At 42.6% G+C, this 14,660-nt stretch overlaps 1 non-coding gene across 1 annotated transcript; it reads left to right on the plus strand.

The window, feature by feature from the left end:
- Nucleotides 1-13,466: 13,466 nt before the first annotated feature.
- LOC138852490 (U6 spliceosomal RNA) lies at nucleotides 13,467-13,573 on the plus strand. Its single transcript, XR_011391803.1, has one exon. It is a non-coding gene; the product is annotated as a U6 spliceosomal RNA (small nuclear RNA).
- The last annotated feature ends 1,087 nt before the right edge of the window (nucleotides 13,574-14,660 follow it).

Raw genomic sequence — 14,660 nt, forward strand, 5'->3', positions numbered from 1 at the left:
TATTCCATCTGCATTTGTATACCACACCTTCAACTTCTTTTCTAAGACTGTGGTCTGGGAGGTATATTGGGGTTGGGGAAGTGGGAGACCTGGTAAGGAACTATGGGTTGTTGCTGTGGGGGGTGGAGTTTGTAATGTAGTGGGTGGGGGCATTTGATGTGGCATTGTGTGTGTGTGTTTGTGTGTGTGTGTGTGTGTGTGTGTGTGTGTGTGTGTGTGTGTGTGTGTGTGTGTGTGTGTGTGTGTGTGTGTGGTCCATCCTACTGTAGTTGGTTATCCCAGTCCTTGACGTTTCTCCTGTGTATACACGAACGTATCATCCACCTGCAATACTGTATTTTCCCTACCATGCCTATGTTACTGAATTGTTATTGTGGCAAGAACTGCTGCTTCAGTGTCAGCTGTGCGTAGAATAGGTGTGACCTATAGTATAATCAGCTGCGTTCAATAGTGGTATTCTCTCTGGGATTACGAATAAGTTAAAGGCTTGTCTTGAAGTTGATAATGTGTTCAGGAAATATAAACCTTAAAGGGTTCTTTCTATATATTTTTCTGCAAGTAAGTGTATACTGATTCAGATCGTGAAGGCCAACATGAAGAAACCTAGTAGCCCTCTCTTTTTTCTGAGGTCATGGTGAGGACAGCAGTTTTTCATGTGTTAGTTGTCTGTTAACTTTGTACCTGAAAGTGTCATTATCCCTGATAAGGACAATATCGGTAAAGGGTAAGGAAGTCATTCTGTTCCTTTTACAAAGTGAACTGCATACAGGGCTCTACCTGATCAAGACGTCGTCGTCCTAACTTAACCACGTAATGTGGAGGAGAATGATGTTGATGAGCCGGTCTCTCTATGCCCCAAGTGAAGAAAATGGCCAGCACTCTTGCTAAAAGAACCAGTGGCATCCCAAGCTTCTGCCTGTGCAACTTCTCATTGTATGAGACAGTCACAGGGTCCACTACGGCAAGATCAACGAAATCCGGTGCACATACGTAGAGCTCATTTCCAGTGAAGGAGGTACTGTAGATGAAGGTGATTACCTGTCCAATGTGGAATCGAGTAAATGAGGTGGTAACTTCCAGGCTAGCAAACTTTGTGATGGTCGTCGAGTTCGGACTTGTGAGATCACCTGATTGCTTCAGGTGTGATGGGCAGATTGTGCCTATGAGTTATGACAATATTGAGGAAGAAAAATATAGAGTTCATTTGGCATATTCAGTCATTAGCCTTCTTCCCTCTTCTGTGTGGTGGGACTGACTGAGGCCGAGGCAGTCCCAACCACCAGTAACCCAGGAAGGAAAATAGGTAGGAAGAAGAACGGAAAGGACGCACGGAAAGAATGAAGGACTCACAGAAGAAATAAGCGAAGAACAGAACAGAAAGATGGTTCCGAAGGAATAGAAAATAAGTCAAGGAAGAGCAGGCAGGAGGATGAAACAGAAAAGGAATTAAAAATGGACGTAATGAGAGGTAAAGGAAGGTTGGACAGAGAGAAGAAAGAGTAAAGGGAGGAAGGACGGGACAGACGGAAGAAATATAGAAATGCAAGAAAGAACAATGGTATGAAAAGATAAAGGACCAAAAAACCGCAAAGAATGAACAAGTAATGGAAATAAGAAGAATAAAAAATAAAAGAAGAGGAAAAGGAGGAGAGCAAGAAATGAAGAGAAAAAGGAAAAGAAGAAGAAAGAGAGGAAAGTAAAGGAGGATTAAAGAAAAAAAATAAGGAAACAGAAAGAACGAAGGACAGAAAGAATGAAGGAATAGAGCCAAGACAGAAGGATAGCCCGTTGACAGATTCATTACAATCACCACAATACCCGTGTTTACTGTCTCAAGTAACTACCTCGGCACAAGAAGCTACTAAGTCAACACAACTAACCACTCCATCAGCACTTATAACTACCACCTCAACAATTACTGCTACTGCTACTACCACCTCATTACATAAGAACATAAGAATGTAGGAACACTGCAGAAGGCCTACTGGCCCATACGAGGCAGGTCCTTATCAAAACGACCTCTACCTAAAGCTACCCAAGAAATAACTCCCGTACCCCATGACACCAATCAAACCCAGCCCCTCCCACTCATATATTTGTCCAGTCTCTTCTTAAAGCTACCCAAGGTCCTAGTCTCTATCACCCCACTGGGAAGACTGTTCCACGCATCTACAACTCTGTTAGAAAACCAGTACTTACCTATGTCCTTTCTAAATCTAAATTTATCCAACTTATATCCATTATTTCTGGTTCTTACCTGGTTCGACACCCTCAGTACTTTATTAATATCTCCCTTGTTTATGTCTGTCATCCACTTATACACTTCAATGATATCTCCCCTCATTCTACGCCTCTCCAGAGAGTGGAGATTTAAGGCTTTAAGTCTATCTTCATACGGGAGGTTCCTTACACAGTAAATCATATTAGTCATTCTTCTCTGTATGTTCTCTAATGAGTCTATGTCCATCCTGTAGTAAGGGGACCAAAACTGAGCAGCATAGTCTAAATGAGGCCTCACTAGTGATGTATAGAGCTGTAAAATAACTTTTGGACTTCTGTTACTTATACTTCTTGAGATAAATCCAAGTAATCTGTTGGCATTGTTGCGCACACTAAATCACTGCTGTGTTGGCTTTAGATTTCTGCTTACCATGACTCCCAAGTCTTTTTCACATTCTGTATGATCAAGCTCTACTTCACCTAGATTATAGCTTCGAGGGTTATTTTCATTACCAAGGGCAAGTACCTTACACTTATCCACATTGAACTTCATCTGCCATTTTTCAGACCAAGACATTAATTTGTCCAAATCGTCCTGGAGTTCATTGATATCCTCCTCAGAGTGAATTATACGGCCTATCTTTGTATCATCAGCAAACTTACTCATGTGAAGACCTGTTTGTGTGCTCTTGAGTGGTGACCTGTACTTTGAGTGCTGACCTGTACTTAACTCTGTGAAGAAGTGTCTTGTTTGCTCCCGTAGACTGAACCAAGATGCCCTCCATCGAGCAACTTTACCAGCAACTTAAGGAAGAATTGAGGGCAGCGAAGATGGAGATACGGCGATTGACCGAGGAAAACAAGAGGATTCGTAGTAGTCCTCCTGTTTCGAGTCCTCAGGTCGAGAAGGGATCGTGGTCAGTGGCTGGACAGCAGGGGACGACGAAGTTGACGATCAAGAAGACGAATGGAAAGCCAGAAACGATGAAGAAGAAAGAGACTGCTGTGGAAACTCCCGTGGAAACCTCCAACGCATTCTCGGTGCTACCCGACGAATGTGAGTCTACTACTGGGATCGTCACGGCGAACGACAACAAGGAAGGTAAGAATATTGTTGTTGTTGGGGATAGCCAGGTTAGATACATGGATAGGGCATTCTGCTTGAAGGACAGGAGTAGGAGACAAAGGCTATGCTTTCCTGGGGCTGGGATGAAGGACATTGTTAGCCGGCTTGACAACATCATGAACGGTAATGGGATCAATCCTATTATTTGCCTCAGTGCTGGAGGCAATGATGTAGGCAAGCGTAGAAGTGAGGATTTAGTTAGAAAGTTCAGGACAGCTATAGACATGATTAGGAAGAAGGGGGGGCGCCCTGTTATATGTGGCATTTTGCCAAGAAGAGGTGTTGGTAATGAATGGTTGTCCAGAGCAATTGGTATTAATTGTTGGCTGGATAAACACTGTAAGGATAATGCAGTACCATTCATTGACAACTGGGACAACTTCTATGGCCGAAATGACATGTATGCCAGGGATGGGGTTCACTAATCCAGGGCAGGTGTGGGTTTTCTTGCTAACTCAGTTGAGGGGGTTGTTAGGACTTTAAACTAGGATTAGTTAGAGGTATGGGTTTAGAAATGATTAATAATGAGTATGGATATATTGACTTATGCTCTGATATTAAGAATCTTAATAGTAACTGTCATGGAGTAACTCTGGGTAATGATAATTTCAGAAATTGTGTAAAAACAAAGATGAATAAGAAAAATGTGCAGAAGAAAAAACATATGATGGTATTTTATGCTAACAGTCGAAGTGCAAGAAATAAAATTAATGAACTACGTTTGGTAGCATGTGCTGGGAACTTTGATATCATTGCATTAACTGAAACGTGGTATGATTTAAAGAGTCGGGATATGACTGGTGAGTGTAATATTCAGGGATTTAAGTTGTTCAATGTGGATAGATGTGGTGGGAAGGGGGGAGGAGTTGCATTGTATGTTCGAGAAAATATTAATTGTTGCATAAAAACAGGTATAAAAATAGATGGAGCAGTAACAGAGTCTGTTTGGGTAGAGTTCGTGGAGGGTCAAGAAAAGCTAATTCTAGGTGTAATATACCGACCTCCAGGCTTGGATCACGATAGAGGGAGACTTCTTTGGGACGAAATTGTTAGGGCTTCTGGACACAGTAACGTAGTCATAATAGGGGACTTTAACTTTAGCCAAATTGACTGGAATTCTTTGACAGGTAATCTAGAGTCCAGTGACTTCATGGAAACAGTTCAGGACTGTTTTCTGAAACAGAGTGTAACTGAACCTACCAGGGGTAATAATTTGCTAGACCTAGTCTTGTCAAATAAGGAAACACTCGTGAATAATCTGGAGATCACTGAAGAGCTTGGCGCAAGTGATCACAAATCCATCACCTTTAGCATTAATTGGGAATGCAAGAATAACGATAATATAGTAAAAATCCCCGATTTTCGTTCTGCCGATTATAATGGACTTAGGGAACATCTGTCTAATCTTGATTGGGGTTATCTAGCTAATGATTTTATTGACGATAACCATACTTATGAATATGAAGGGATCTGCTTTTATGATTGTTTTCTTAATAATGTACACAGTGCCCAGAGTATATATATTCCCCAGAGAGAAATTAGGTCTAATAATAACGATCCCAAATGGGTTAACAGGAGGTTAAAACATCTATTAGGGGAGAAAAGGGGAATTTATAGGCGCATCAGAAGAGGAGAGGTTAACCTTACTGACCAATATGTTCAGCTTAAAAGAGAAGTAAAAAAGGCGATTAGAAAGGCTAAACGTGACTATGAAATTAGAGTTGCTAATGAATCAAAGACTAATCCAAAGGGGTTCTTTCAAGTGTACAGGACGAAGGTGAAGGAAAAAGTAGGACCTCTGAAATCTGGGAATGGACAGCTGACGGATAATGAACTGGAAATGTGTTCCTTATTTAATGACTATTTTTTGTCAGTTTTTACACAGGAAGATGTAAATGAGATTCCAGTAATTAACAATTATTTAGTTCCTGATGAATTTAAGTTAACTAATATTACTGTCACGAGGGACATGGTTATTAAACAGATAGACAAACTGAAACAAAATAAGTCCCCGGGACCCGATGAGTTGTTTTCAAGGGTACTTAAGGAATGCAAGATGGAGCTTAGTCAGCCATTAACGAGTGTATTCAATGCGTCCATCCTTACCACTGTTGTGCCAGAGATGTGGAAGATGGCTAATGTGGTTCCTATATTCAAATCAGGGGATAAGTCCACTCCTTCAAATTACCGTCCAATAAGCCTGACATCTATAGTGGGCAAGTTATTAGAATCAATTATAGCTGACATTATCAGAAGTCACCTTGAAGAGCATAACTTGATAAATGAATCTCAGCATGGATTCACGAGAGGTCGTTCCTGCCTGACAAACTTACTGACGTTCTTCAATAGAACATTTGAGGCAGTTGACAGTGATAAGGAATATGATATTGTTTATTTGGATTTTAGTAAAGCCTTCGACAGAGTACCTCACAAGAGACTCTTAAGAAAAGTGGCAGCTCATGGTATAGGAGGTAAAGTTCTAGCATGGATTGAGGCATGGCTTACCAATAGAAAGCAGAGAGTTACCTGCCAAAGAATTCCAGTCAATTTGACTAAAGTCATTCGTCTCTCGACCTCCGGGGAGAGAGGACGCACGCCTAGTAGCTACACCTGCCCTCTGGTGGTGACCTTTAGCAACTAGAAGACAAAATGGCGTACCGAGTGGGACAACGGATTAACACTGTTTGTATACAGCTGGTACGTGGCACGCTTACTGGAGCAACGATGCATACATTGCTACCTGCTATCATCAGGGACGCCTATGGTGTCCCCAACGAGGAAGTATATGGTGTTGCCTTGAATGGGATGACCAGAGTATTCCTAAAACTGAATCGTACCGGCGTCTACGACAGACTTGTTGAAGAGTATCAGGAGAGGAAGGTGACGGTGAACTCGGCAGTGGACGTCGTTATGCATGACGTATCCAGGTACTATACGTGGGTGAAGGTCAGGAATGTCCCTTTCGAGGCGACGGCGTATAGTATACAGGAGGTATTCAACAACTACGGTAAAGTCCATTCGGCAACGATGGGAGTATGGACAGAAGGGCCATATAAGGGACGACCTGAGGGCTCTTATACCCTCAAAATGACGTTGGCTAGGCCTATACCATCCTACGTCATGTTGGTGGAGTCCAGGACGCAGGTTTTTGTACACTATGCCGGCCAGAGAAAGACCTGTCGACTTTGTGGCTCATATGATCATATGGCAGCTCACTGTCCTAGAAGGCAGCCTACCAGGGCTCCTGGTACGTTGGCAGTGGAGCAGAGACCATGTGAGTTGATGCCTGAGTTGGGAGAGGTGGAACCAGTGACGAGTGGTCGATGGAGTGAAGAGGTAGAACGGGAAGTATCGACGGTCGGTACCTGTGTTACCATCCCAGAGGTGACAGGGGAGGGGCCCCCATCGCCTGAGGGACGGGTGGACGTGGAAGAGTCTACCCAGGAGAAGTTGCTGGATGCGGTGCTGAAGGAGTTCTTCGACGAGACGGTGGCCGGGGAGGATGGTCCTGAGAAGTCAAGTGAGATACAGCTGATGGTTGAGCAGCAGGAACAGGTGAAGGGTTCGAGGAATGCCAGAGAGGACATGGAAGTGGTGGTAGAAGTCCATCAGGAGGATGTGCAGGAAGTAGATTTGTGTGTGAGTGAGAGCTCACGAAAAAGGACTGCGGGTGCTTTTGACCTCGATGAGGTTTTAACACCTGGGCAGAGACCCGGGAAGAAGTCATGGGTAGTTGTAGGGGAAAAGGTAGGCAGGGGAGGGGGTGTACCGGGGAAGATCAGTGGGGGGGGGCAAGGAGGGGCTGGAGGCCAGGTTAGAAAAAAGGATAAAAATGGTACAGGTACTGAGAAAGGTGAAGTGAGTAAGATACAGCGGCATAGGGGTAAGCCCCCTCTTCTAGCAAATTCAAGTGTGTCACAATAAATGTCAATGGGCTTAAATCTGAGGTAAAAAGGGTTTGGTTAGAGTGGTTTTTACGAAGGTTTGATGTGGATGTATGTTTTTTGCAGGAGCATAACCATAGGTTAGGGAGTGAATTGAGTTTGAGGGGTTATAAAATGTTTGTCAGTAATGCTTTGCAATTAAAAGGAGGGGTAGCAGTAGCTGTAAAGGAGACCAGCCCATTGCGTGTCATGGGTTGGGAGGAGGGGGGAGGGGGGAGGGTTGTAAGGGTAGATGGGCACTGGGGGGTGAGGAGAGTATGTTTCATTGGTGTATATATGCCAGCATGTAACAATGTTAGAGTTAAAGTTGATTTTGTACGTGATGTTTTGATGTATTATTTGCGGGGTTTACCTTCCATAACTGTAATTGGAGGTGATTGGAACTGTGTGATTAGGTATGGGGATGTGACGCCGAGGGGGGCAGGATGTGTTTTGGGTGCACTACGGGATGTGTTGAGGGATGTAGGTGTTGTAGATGTGGTGGGCAGGGGGGAGTATGGGGTGGAGCACACGTTTATTCGTGGGAATTATGGGGCGAGGTTAGATAGGATATATGTGATGCAGGGGATTGGTGTGGAGAGAGTGAGGGCTTTTGATGTCGGTTTTTCGGATCATAGGGCGGTGATAGCTGATCTGCGGGTGGATGGTATAGTTCGCATATATGCTGGGTATTGGAAATTGAATGTGAGGCTTCTGCAGGAGGGGGATGAAGGCTCATCCTTTGAGGAATGGTGGAGACATTGCTGGGAGGGTAGGGATGGTGGGATGGATTTGCTTGACTGGTGGGAGATGCGAGCAAAGACAGCAATAGCAGAGTTTTTTAGGATACGTGGAAAGGAACAGGCAAGGTGGAGATATGGTTTGCAAAACTACCTGGAGGGACAGCTGAATGCTGTTTATGACGGGGGGGGAAGGGAAGATGTGCGAGGTGAGGTGGATGGCTTAAGGAGTAGGATTGAAGGATTACATAATGAAAGGTTTAACGCGATTAGAGTTAGGGCAGGATTAGAGGAGGTGTTAAAGGGTGATCGACCATCAGGTTATGTCCTAAGAAAATTTAGGGAAAGGCAGATGGTGACTACCATAGCGCATCTAGTGGTCGCTGATGGGGGGGGGGGTTATGTGGTGGGTCAAGGTCTTACTGATACAGATGATATTAGTGGTTATGCTGATTATTGGTTTAGGGAGAAATGGAGGAGGAACAAGGAAGTTGTCAGTGAGGAGGTATTTGGGGTTATGCAGAATACTATTGTATTGGGACAAGAGGAACAGGAAATGCTGGAGGGTAGTATTAGTGAGGAGGAGGTGGGGGAGGCGGTTTACGGGATGAGTCAGGGTAAGACGCCGGGCATTGATGGAATACCGAATGATTTTTATAGAGTTTATTGGGAATGCATTAGGTATGGGTTAGTGGAAGTCTTGAATCATATGTGGAGCAGTGGGAGGATGGGGAAGACCCAGAAAACAGGGATCGTTGTGTTGGTGCCGAAGAAGAAGGATGGGAAAGTATTGAATGATTATAGAGCAATATCCTTAATGTGTGCAGATTATAAAATTTATGCTAAAATTCTGGGCAATAGACTGAAGAAGGTTCTAGGATCAGTGGTACATGGGGGACAGTTTGGCATTCCGGGAAGAAGTATGAGGGACGGGCATAGTCAAATAAGGGATTTTATTGAGGACTGCACCGGAGGGGGAATACTTGGATTAGATTGGGCTAATGCGTATGATTGTGTGAATAGGGATTTCTTAAAAGTTTGTTTGGAACAGCTGGGTTTGGGGGAGAAGGTGGTGAGATGGGTGCAAACCTTGTATGAGGGAGCAGTTATTAGGGTACAGGTTAATGGTAAGTTGGGGGACCCAGTACTGATGGAGAGAGGTTTGAGGCAGGGCTGTCCACTCTCTCAGTTATTGTTTGCCTGCGTACAGAATCCATTTTATGGGCTGGTGGATGAGGTGATGATTGAACATGGGATTAGGGGGGGTGGGAGGGGGGGGATTGTGGGGTACGTAGATGATACTACCGTGCTGGTAAGGCATGAGGAAGATCTAAGGAAAGTTGGTGGAATCATTCAGATTTTTGGGGACGCCACGGGTATGAGAGTTAATTTAATGAAGTCGAGACTATTAGAGGTGGGGGATTGGGTGGGAGGGGGCTTGGGGGAGGGGTTGGGATGGTCAGTAGTGGACAGAATTAAGGTTTGTGGAATATGGTACATGGCGGAAGTGCAGGAAAGTAGGAAGATAAATTCGGAATTAGTTACGAGCAGGGTTTTGGGTAGGCTAGGAGGCTTAAGGGCTAGGGATGTAACATTACAGCAGAGAGTTTTAGTGGTCAACTCTCTGGTTTACAGTAAGGTGTGGGGAGTGGCTGAGGTGTTCCCTTTAAGAGCAGAGGATATTGCAGAAATCCAGAGGAAGGTTCTAAGGTATGTGTGGGGGTTTGGGAGGGCATGGTTGAGCAAGGACGTGGTGATGACGGAGGGGAGACGTGGGGGTCTTGGCCTGATGTCATTGGGTCATAGAGTAATGGCTTTATATATTAAACAAAGATATATTCGGACTGGGGGGAATAGAGGAGTCAGGGTAGGTAGGGTAATGGAGGATGCACGAAGATGGTGGTGTGGAAGGGATTTGAGGTATTGTGAGGATATGTTGAGGGTTTTATTACATGTTAAACAGGTGTCCACGTTAAAGGTCAAACGAATGGTGGGTGCTGTGGTAGGCAAGGGTGTCTTACAGGGACTTGCTGTATATCCAACATATGACTGGATAAGCATATGGAGGAAGTTTGGGTTGCTTAGAATACCAGCGAGGGTACGAGAGTTAGTATATCGTTTTCTGATGGGAATATTGGCCTCTAGGGATGTGTTATATAAAATGGGTCTTGTGAGAGAGGACTCATGCTTGCATTGTGGGGACATCGAAACGGCCTTTCATGCGGTATATTTTTGTCCCTCTTTGGAGGGGGTGAGGTTATGGATGGTGAGAGTTATCAGATTTTTGGGGGGGGGGCAATGGCCATTCCTACGGGCCTTAATGTTGGATGTAACTGGGGTGCCGGGTGATGTGGGTAGAGCCTTAATGTATGTTATGACGGATTATTTACATGTATCTTGGGGGATGAGGGAGGTTAGGGGAGAGTTGAGGATAAAAGCGTTAGCAGCGAGATTTTATAGAACTATGTGTAGGAATAGGCAAGTCTATGGTGGGAGGTGGGTAGTTAGCTTTTCGGAGGGTTACCGGAATCTCACTGTGGGGGGCCTTCTCCTCATGAACCCAGGGGGCGGGCAAAGGGTTGGTCTCCTACCGGGGGATGCATGAGGGTGGGTTGGTTTAGGCTTCTTTGTAGTGTGGATGGTGGGAGGGTTATGAATAGAGTGGAAGGGTGATGAATGAGGATTTGGAATCTATGGTTATGTTCACTGCATACAGGATAACCTTAAAAACCATGATGACTAAACCTTGGGATCTCGGGTTTAGAGCAGAATGATGTTAAGATAAGCACACAAGTTAACTTGATCGTTGTATAACTTATGTTTGTGAAGTGCTGTGACCCTGCACAGTTGCTTTGTGGGAAAAATTTTCTGCTATGTTTTATATATGAAATCATGATCTTTGGTTTAGTCAATTTTATAATCACATATAATGACACCTTTTTCTATGTACCTAATCATGTTATGTAATGATATATGAATTATAATGGATAGTGAGGTATTAGGTTAGGAGTGGGCAATTTTATTGTGTGATGCCCTTAATGGGGTTTCTATGAGATTGTAAACTGGTTTTGTTCAATGGTGTTATTGGGGAAAAAACAAGGATGGAACATGTACGAACTTGTATGTCAATATTTTTAATTATGACTACTGTATGTGCATGAGGAATTTTTATTCCCATGATAATGCTCAGTATAATAACATTGATAATAGGGAAAAGGGGGGGGGGGGGTAGTATGTGCCTGCACGAAGTAAGTGCGGCGAGTCTTTAGACAATGAGAATTATAATTATATGCTAATTATTTGTTTATATATTATCTTTTAGACTGTTTATATATAAAAAAAAAAAAAAAAAAAAAATCAGCAATGATGTACTAGTGTTTCAAATAGGGAGATAAGGTTTTTTATGTCCTGTAACTAGACAGTTTTGATACCTTATGTTAGGATTTTGTTAGTTGTATGGGTTGTACTTGCGTATATAATGTTATGTCTTTTACTTGAGGGTGTTTCCTGCCCAGTGTTTATGTGAGGAGTTTCATTGTGAGATGTATCAATGTAATGTTTATTGTAGGCTTAGGTTTGCATAATGTTAAAATTAATGTTCTGTATAATTTTAATTTTTGTATGTTAAATAATATTTATTGTGCACTTTGTGCAAGGGGTCTAATTGTACAGAGTTGTGGGGGATTTATGTGGACACAGACATAAAATTTTTGAGTTTTTGGTTTTTGCTAATTTTTTTTTTTTTTTTTTTTTTTTTTTTTTTGTTCGGTGCTGGAGCTCTCTCGCTCTTTATTATGTTAAGAGTTTCCTGCTATTTGCGGGAAGTATTAATGTGGTATGTCTTTGCAATTTTATTGTAGGGTTAGGTTAGCCTTTGTTTAATTATTGTAATGTATAATTTTATCCTTCGTATGCTGCATCATATCATCTGTGTACTTTGTGCAAGGAGGTTTTACTGTACTGTATAATAGGCATGATTTGTAGGTTTAGAATTTGTTGATGTTTTTTCTGAGCAGGTGTTATCCTGTTCGTTTCATTGTTCGGTGATGGTATATTCTTTAATACAATATGAATGTAACACTTGTGGTATGCTATGGGGTTAATGGTAGGTCATTGTATTTTCAAACGGTTAATAATTGTGTTCTTTTATTTATTTATATCTTGTACTGTGTCCTTTTAAATAAAATATAAAAAAAAAAAAAAAAAAAATTTGACTAAAGTTAAAGTCCACTACTATGACTATGTTATTGTGTCTAGAAGCCCTAACAATTTCGTCCCAAAGAAGTCTCCCTCTATCGTGATCCAAGCCTGGAGGTCGGTATATTACCTAGAATTAGTTTTTTCTTGACCCTCTACGAACTCGACCCAAACAGATTCTGTTACTGCTCCATCTATTTTTATACCTGTTTTTATGCAACAATTAATATTTTCTCGAACATATAATGCAACTCCTCCCCCCTTCCCATTAGATCTATCTACATTGAACAACTTAAATCCCTGAATATTACACTCAGCAGTCATATCCCGACTCTTTAAATCATACCACGTTTCAGTTAATGCAATGATATCAAAGTTCCCAGCACATGCTACCAAACGTAGTTCATTAATTTTATTTCTTGCACTTCGACTGTTAGCATAAAATACCATCATATGTTTTTTCTTCTGCACATTTTTCCTATTGATCTTTGTTTTTACACAATTCCTGAAATTATCATTACCCAGAGTTACTCCATGACAGTTACTATTACGATTCTTAATATCAGAGCATAAGTCAATATATCCATACTCATTATTTATCATTTTTAAACCCATACCTCTAACTAATCCTAGTTTAAAGTCCTAAGAACCCCCTCAACTGAGTTAGCAAGAAAACCCACACCTGCCCTGGATAAGTGAACCCGATCCCTGGCATACATGTCATTTCGGCCATAGAAGTTGTCCCAGTTGTCAATGAATGGTACTGCATTATCCTTACAGTTGTCAATGAATGGTACTGCATTATCCTTACAGTTGTCAATGAATGGTACTGCATTATCCTTACAGTTGTCAATGAATGGTACTGCATTATCCTTACAGTTGTCAATGAATGGTACTGCATTATCCTTACAGTTGTCAATGAATGGTACTGCATTATCCTTACAGTGTTTATCCAGCCAACAATTAATACCAATTGCTCTGGACAACCATTCATTACCAACACCTCTTCTTGGCAAAATGCCACATATAACAGGGTGTTGCAACCCCTGAATGGGTTACAATGATTATGTATATATGTAATGTATATTATCTTTTCATTTAATTTTATATTGCTTATATTTGCGATAATAGCTAAATCGTAAATGTATGACTTTATATTATTATTTGACTATTATATTGTTATTTAGCTTATGTTGTTAGGATGTATATAAAATGTGCTCAGTTAGGCTTGATTGTCAAACTACTATAATTATCGTTTGAGTACTTGCTTCGGCAGTACATATACTAAAATTGGAACGATACAGAGAAGATTAGCATGGCCCCTGCGCAAGGATGACACGCAAAATCGTGAAGCGTTCCACATTTTTCATTGTCCTCATCGCCTCCGAGCCGTGTGGACGAGCTGCGCAGACGCTCCTGTTTGAGTTTGTTTTGCGCAGTTTACCTGATTGAGCTGCCCCTAGCGTTGGTTGGTGGAAACTTTATTTTCTCCAACATGGCGCTGAATAGCAGAAGAAGAATCAACACTGTCTGCATTGAGATGATCCGTGGTGCTGTCACAGGATCCAACATGGATTTATTATTACCAGCGATCATTCGCGATACCTATGGTATAGCAAATGAGGAGATATGTGGTGTCGCATTAAATGGAATGACAAGAATCTTCGTTAAAATGACGTCTGCACAAGTCTACGAGGCAGTGGTCGACAAGTATCAGGAGACCATCATACCGGTTAATACAGCTGTGTCGGTGAGACTTCATGATGTATCTCGACATTACACCTGGGTGAAAATCAGGAATGTGCCTTTTGAGGTGACTGATTTTGATATTACCAGTGAACTGCGTACTTATGGGACGGTTCACGTAGCCACAGCAGGGAGATGGGCAACTGGACCGTATGCAGGTGCGCTGGAAGGCGCGTATACAGTTAAAATGACTCTTCGACACCCTATTCCTTCATATATTGTGTTGAAAGAATTAAGGACTCAAGTCTATGTAACGTATGCGGGGCAACAACGTACGTGTCGGCTATGTGGGTCATATGACCACATCGCGGCGCAGTGTGGGAAACGAAGTGGGTACCCGGCACAACAGCAACGGCAACAGCAGCAACAGCAGCCAGTGGACGAGGTTGGCGATGAGCGAGAACAGTCTCTTGCTACACCGCCCCAACAACGGTTGTCATGGAGTGAGGAGGTGGACAAAGAAAAGGAGCTTGAATCGCCAATTGTAACGCTTCAAGGAGAATCTCAGTCATTGGACATACATAAGGTTTTTGAGGAGAGACTACCTAATATGGGTGAAGAAGTGGCGGCGTCTTTGGTAAAGGCGTTGGATGACTTGTTAGAGGAATCGGTCCTAGATCAGGTGGAAGACCCAGGCTTAGTTCTGGGGACGGCTGTGAATGATGGTATGGCAGAAGATGACGGTTTGTCGACGAGAGAGTCTACAGG

This window comes from Cherax quadricarinatus, chromosome 9 (genome assembly GCF_038502225.1).
Source record: "Cherax quadricarinatus isolate ZL_2023a chromosome 9, ASM3850222v1, whole genome shotgun sequence".
Lineage (NCBI taxonomy): Eukaryota > Metazoa > Arthropoda > Malacostraca > Decapoda > Parastacidae > Cherax > Cherax quadricarinatus.